This window comes from Perca flavescens, chromosome 18, assembly GCF_004354835.1.
Source record: "Perca flavescens isolate YP-PL-M2 chromosome 18, PFLA_1.0, whole genome shotgun sequence".
NCBI classification, from domain to species: Eukaryota; Metazoa; Chordata; class Actinopteri; order Perciformes; family Percidae; genus Perca; species Perca flavescens.
In genome coordinates this window covers 3,219,169-3,224,926 of record NC_041348.1, presented here as the reverse complement: position 1 = coordinate 3,224,926, position 5,758 = coordinate 3,219,169, and the positions used below count along the sequence as shown (strand labels likewise).

The 5,758-nt window shown below is 40.1% G+C and overlaps 1 long non-coding RNA gene across 1 annotated transcript; it reads right to left on the bottom strand.

Moving 5' to 3' along the window:
* Window positions 1–434: 434 nt before the first annotated feature.
* On the bottom strand, window positions 435–1,844 carry LOC114573743 (uncharacterized). Its single transcript, XR_003694937.1, has 3 exons — window positions 1,586–1,844; window positions 585–649; window positions 435–477 (listed from the first exon to the last, which is right to left on the bottom strand). It is a non-coding gene; the product is annotated as an uncharacterized LOC114573743 (long non-coding RNA).
* Window positions 1,845–5,758: the final 3,914 nt, after the last annotated feature.

Genomic DNA, 5,758 nt, shown 5'->3' with positions numbered 1-5,758 from the left:
TCAAAGTGCTCCTTCCACCGCCCTATTACCTCCTCAGTTGAGGTTAACAGTGTCCCATCCTTACTGTACACAGCTTGGATGGTTCCCCGCTTCCCCCTCCTGAGGTGGCGAACAGTTTTCCAGAAGCACTTTGGTGCAGACCGAAAGTCCTTCTCCATGTCTTCTCCAAACTTCTCTCACACCCGCTGCTTTGCCTCTTTCACGGCAGAGGCTGCAGCCTTTCGGGCCCTTCGGTACCCTGCAACTGCCTCTGGAGATGTTTTGCTTCATCAAATAATTTTTCTGTTTAATAATTACCTGGTATGAGAGCCCTTACAAGAGCGCCATCATCTGGCGTTTGTGGTGGTGTCTGTGACCGTGCTCTGCGACCTGCTGGTTGATCTCAGCCGCTTCCTGACGTTCCGCAGCCTTTCCTCCAGGAATCCAGTGGCCGCCTCTATTCATCTATTGGAGTCACTTTGACATATTACATGGAAGCTATTGAAAAATGGAGGGAATTATATTTCATAAGAATTCATGTCTGAAAAGGGCTTTAGTAGCAATGCAGACTTGATATGCTGTGGATGGGAAAACATATTTCTTACCTTTTAAATCTTTCGACAAGGTCTGGCACTCTGTCAAAGTGTTAATGACAAAGCTATCCATTGATCTGAAACAAACACAAAAAGAGCTTAAGCAAAGATACAATTGCTATTGTATTAACTATTCAGATATCACCATGTAAAAGCAATGCAGACTAACAGCAGAATGTAATCCAATGTGAAGATAACAGCCATTTTATTTAGCATCACAATCCTCCCTCTCTACCTATACAATTCATATGACAAATTGCATGCATGTGAATTGTTTTTACCTTTTTACAAGAATATTTGTGGCTGCTCAAAGCATAGCCTTCAGGGCACAAGTGTCAGTACAACAGTACAGCAGTGGTTCCCAAACTTTTTATTATATATTTCTTAACCCTTAACTCAAGTGGCCCTTGTCGTTTGCCAGGCCGCCATTTTAAATAAGCATTTGTTCTTATCTATTGTGGGTCACCACATTACTTAAATAAATAATGCACATAAATGCATTTAGTCAGACATATCAGGTTATCTCACTGTTTTTACATACTTTAATCAGTCATACACTGTTATGCCTTCACATTTCACATTAAAAGCTTCAGGAAAAACAAGCGCGTTCATTTATAGCCAGTTAAAATAATATAGCTAGCAAAGCAACTAACTGACAGCCTGTTGGCTAGTAAACTATCTAGCTAGCTAGCTAGCTAGCTAAATAGTTTGTTAACTGGCGAATCACCTGGCTAGCTTGAAACTACCTGGCAAATTAGCCTGGTGAACTCAATAAACATGACCATATGCCCATGGGCATTATGAACTTGTTTCATTAATTCATTAATATAATTCAGACCAAACGGATAAGCTGTAGGCTATCCATGCTTCCATGATAACGGCTAAATGGCTAACGTTAGCTAGCTACGTTGTTAGCCAAACTAACCAACTAGCCTCACAATATAAAGATAGTACTTTAATAGGTAACGCAACACAGACAATGTGAATTAGACATGTAGCTAGTGTACACAAACCTTTTATTATTTATTTGCCTCGTTGGATGACCAGACTGGTTCTCTGCTGTGACAAGCGCTCGGTGTGTGGACTCTGGTGATGATCTGATGACGTTCGAAGCACAAACAACCCAAGTGCTGGGTCAACCGATGTATGTTGGGTTGATGGATTTTGACTCAACGCATGAGTTGCACAAAATAACCCAACTTCCATATAAATAACCCATAATGGGTAAAACATTTCATAACCCAGCGGTTGGGTAGATGAAATAACCCAGCATTTTTTAGGGTGTACCCTTCTGAAAAACAGTAACTAATCATTCGTTACTCTTTCAAAAACAGTAACTAATCATTAACTACCTATTTTTTTGTGTACCTTATTGTAAAGTGTTACCTCATAGTAATATGTTCAGAATCCTGTCAAAAATTCCCCAAACTACCTACCTATCTCAATCGGTTTTGTAATTCTGGCAAGGATAGGGTCTGTCTTGCTTTCCCTCCCTGACCCTCACTGACCTACGAGGAACTTGCTGTGAGGATATTGTCTTTCGCCATCTGAGACGCACAGATAAATGTTGGCCGTGTAAATCATGTCCTGTGTTGGGGCACGGGGGGGAAAAGGTTGAGTGACCGCCTCAATGGCAGGAAATGCCCCCTAGGGACTCCCTGGTGATATTTCAAGGCTTCAGGTTAAACAAGCAAAGGTGTAGTACAACTTTGTCATCTCTAACATCTTTGTTTTTCGTTCCTTTTTTGTTTGAAACATGAACCACAATGAAACAAAAGAAAAACAGGAAATAAAAGTCAAGATAACGTTAACTATTGTACGAATAATCAAAATGATATTATTGGTGGAGGGGTGGCTCACCAGTCCAGCATGAAGAGCCAAAAAAATCAGCACTACAACAGCGGCTTACAGATCTAATGACATAATAATGTCATAACACAAAGCAGAACCGTTTTATAGGTTTCTTTCTTACCTAGACTGACTCAGTCTTTGTTATGCACGAGCCTTTTCAGGTCTGGCTTGTACTCAGTTGTGGCCACTCGAAGCAGCTCTTTCACGTGTGTGTCATTAAGAACAGAAGGATGTTTTGACTTTACTTGATTCACTGTAGAAAACACTGATTCACAGACATAAGTTGCTGCAAACGCTGACATTAGCTTGAGTCCGTGGGCACTGTTTTCCAGAACTCTGTGGTCATCCTCACAAAATTCAGTCATCTCCAACTGGGACGCTGCTTCATATTTGTCACTAAAGGGGCTGTCAAACAGTCTGATTCAGCAGTGAAAGGGTTAACGAGGAAGGTGATCTGTGGCCTTTTTTCACTCAGGTGGCAGAATCTGTCCTCAAAACTCTGCTGCAGATTTTCAACCAGTGTTGCAGAGCGTGCAGTGCTCCTTTGTAAGACCTCAGCCGCTCCTCCACTTGCCTTCAACAAGGAGATGATATGTGTGAGCTCTCTCTTTTGACGATGGGTCTGGAATAGCTTGAGCTTGTTGACAAATGTGAAAACACATTGGCGCTGTGGAGGAAGGTCTGTCAATGCGAGACTACCATCACCTCACCAATTAGTTTTAGGCGCCTAAACTTAAAGCTGCATTACTTGACTATTTTAACCTCTCAATGGCAGCTTGACAAACTGTAAATACAACGTTGATATATTATCATCCTCTAAAGTTGGTTTAGCAAAGTTGTTAACAAACAGATGAAGTTACACATTTAGAATGCTCAACTCTTTTAGCTCTGTTTTTGATCTCCACCAACTCCTGTGAAAAATATGCCTCTTTGTAAATGTTCGACTTTATCCCCCAGCTAGTTTCTAACTGTGTCTGTCTACTTAGCAAGTAGCGTATGGTGAGTTTATTGTGTTATTATGTGAAAATCAATCAGATTACAGTTTACTTACTCCATTATTTTGTATGTACAGTACAGGCTAAAAGTTTGGACACACCTTCTCATTCAATGCGTTTTTTTATTTATTTTCATGTAGATTTTCATGTAGATTCTCACTGAAGGCATCAAAACTATGAATGAACACATATGGAATTATGTACTTAACAAAAAAGTGTGAAATAACTGAAAACATGTCTTATATTTTAGATTCTTCAAAGTAGCCACCCTTTGCTTTTTTTGTTAACTCTGTAAACCCTTGGTGTTCTCTCAATGAGCTTCATGAGGTAGTCACCTGAAATGGTTTTACCTTCACAGGTGTGCTTTGTCAGGGTTAATTCATTGAAATTTTTCCCTTATTAATAAAAAAGCAAAGGGTGGCTACTTTGAAGAATCTAAAATATAAGACATGTTTTCAGTTATTTCTCACTTTTTTGTTAAGTACATAATTCCATATGTGTTCATTCATAGTTTTGATGCCTTCAGTGAGAATCTACGTGAAAATCTACATGAAAATAAATAAAAAAACGCATTGAATGAGAAGGTGTGCCCAAACTTTTGGCCTGTACTGTACATACAAAATTTTTTATTAATAAGGGAAAAATTTCAATGAATTAACCCTGACAAAGCACACCTGTGAAGTGAAAACTATTTCAGGTGACTACCTCATGAAGCTCATTGAGCGAACACCAAGGGTTTACAGAGTTAACAAAAAAAGCAAAGGGTGGCTACTTTGAAGAATCTAAAATATAAGACATGTTTTCAGTTATTTCACACTTTTTTGTTAAGTACATAATTCCATATGTGTTCATTCATAGTTTTGATGCCTTCAGTGAGAATCTACAAGGTAAATAGTCATGAAAATAAAGAAACACATTGAATGAGAAGGTGTGTCCAAACTTTTGGCCTGTACTGTATATGCCTTAAGTAGTAGTTAAGACGTAGATATTAATTTGTGTTCATGCATATCTAAGACTGGACACAAGCTCAAGAGTTGTTTCACTCAATAAATCTTTAAAACTTGTTTTATGCTTTTTTGCTAAGCTATTCTTTATTCACTGGGAGAATTTGATGCATGATTAACCTGCAGTAGATACACATGACAATTCTGTGTAATAGGACATATTTACTTATGTTTAATGTTTCATTCCTTTATTTAGCCCACACACAGCCACCCACCTACTGCCTAGTCTGATTGAAGTGGATGTGTTCGGGCATACTGTGCTGTATTCTATTTGAACAAAGATTCAAATAATTGGTCGACCTCATCCCGACTGCTTACTGACTCTAAATGCTACCTCTCACGCTACACATAGTTATTTGATAAAATGATTGATAGGTGCAGCTTTAAAGACCTCATATTATGCTCATTTTCAGGTTCATAATTGTATTTAGAGGTTTACATGGTTTAATAAAAAAAAAAAAACATATTCTACGTTCTACCTCTACCTCTCTGTTTTAGCTACTGAGTGAGCCATCGCACTTCTGTTCCATCTTTGTTGGGAGTCGCACATGCACAGTACCTAGGTAAGGACTACTAGCCAGTCAGAAGCGGAGCAGGGCGGCCCTGACAAGCAAGCTAGTGTGATCCAAAACAAACCTGTTTCAGCCCCTAACCATGGCTTCGGCTCAGCCGTATATGTTCGAACCCGAGTCTGATCCCAAAACACAGGCAGAACAACCCGAACCAGCTTTGCAACGTAGACTGGAGAAAGATGTTTCAGAGCGTTAAGTTATTTAAATGTTAACAAATTAGTCTTTCATACGTAAGATTTTAATTCTGCACTGTCTCCTGGACATGGTGATACAACTATCTGAACTCTTCGGGCCTCCGCTCTAACTAGCTTGCTTTGAGGGCGTGCCACACTAGCAGCTAGGCGAGCATTATAACGTGTGTTACAAAGTGACACAAAATGACGTGCGTTTGTCACAGAAGTAAAGGTTGGACTACAGTAAAAGGTAAAGGTAAAGTTACTTTATTTGTCACATACACGTACATGTAGCGAAATTCATTCTCTGAATTTAACCCATCCCTCAAGGGAGCAGTGGGCAGCCAATGACAGCGCCCGGGGACCAACTCCAGATCTGAGCCAGTGCCTTGATCAAGGGTACTGACTGGAGAACCTAGTACATGCTTTTGATGGTGGGGGAAACCGGAGCACCCGGAGGAAACCCACGCAAACATGGGGAGAACATGCAAACTCCACACAGAAAGGCCCCGGAACGACCTGGATTCGAACACAGAACCTTCTTGCTGTGAGGCCACAGTGCTAACCAGAGTAGAGCTGTTTGGAGCAGTT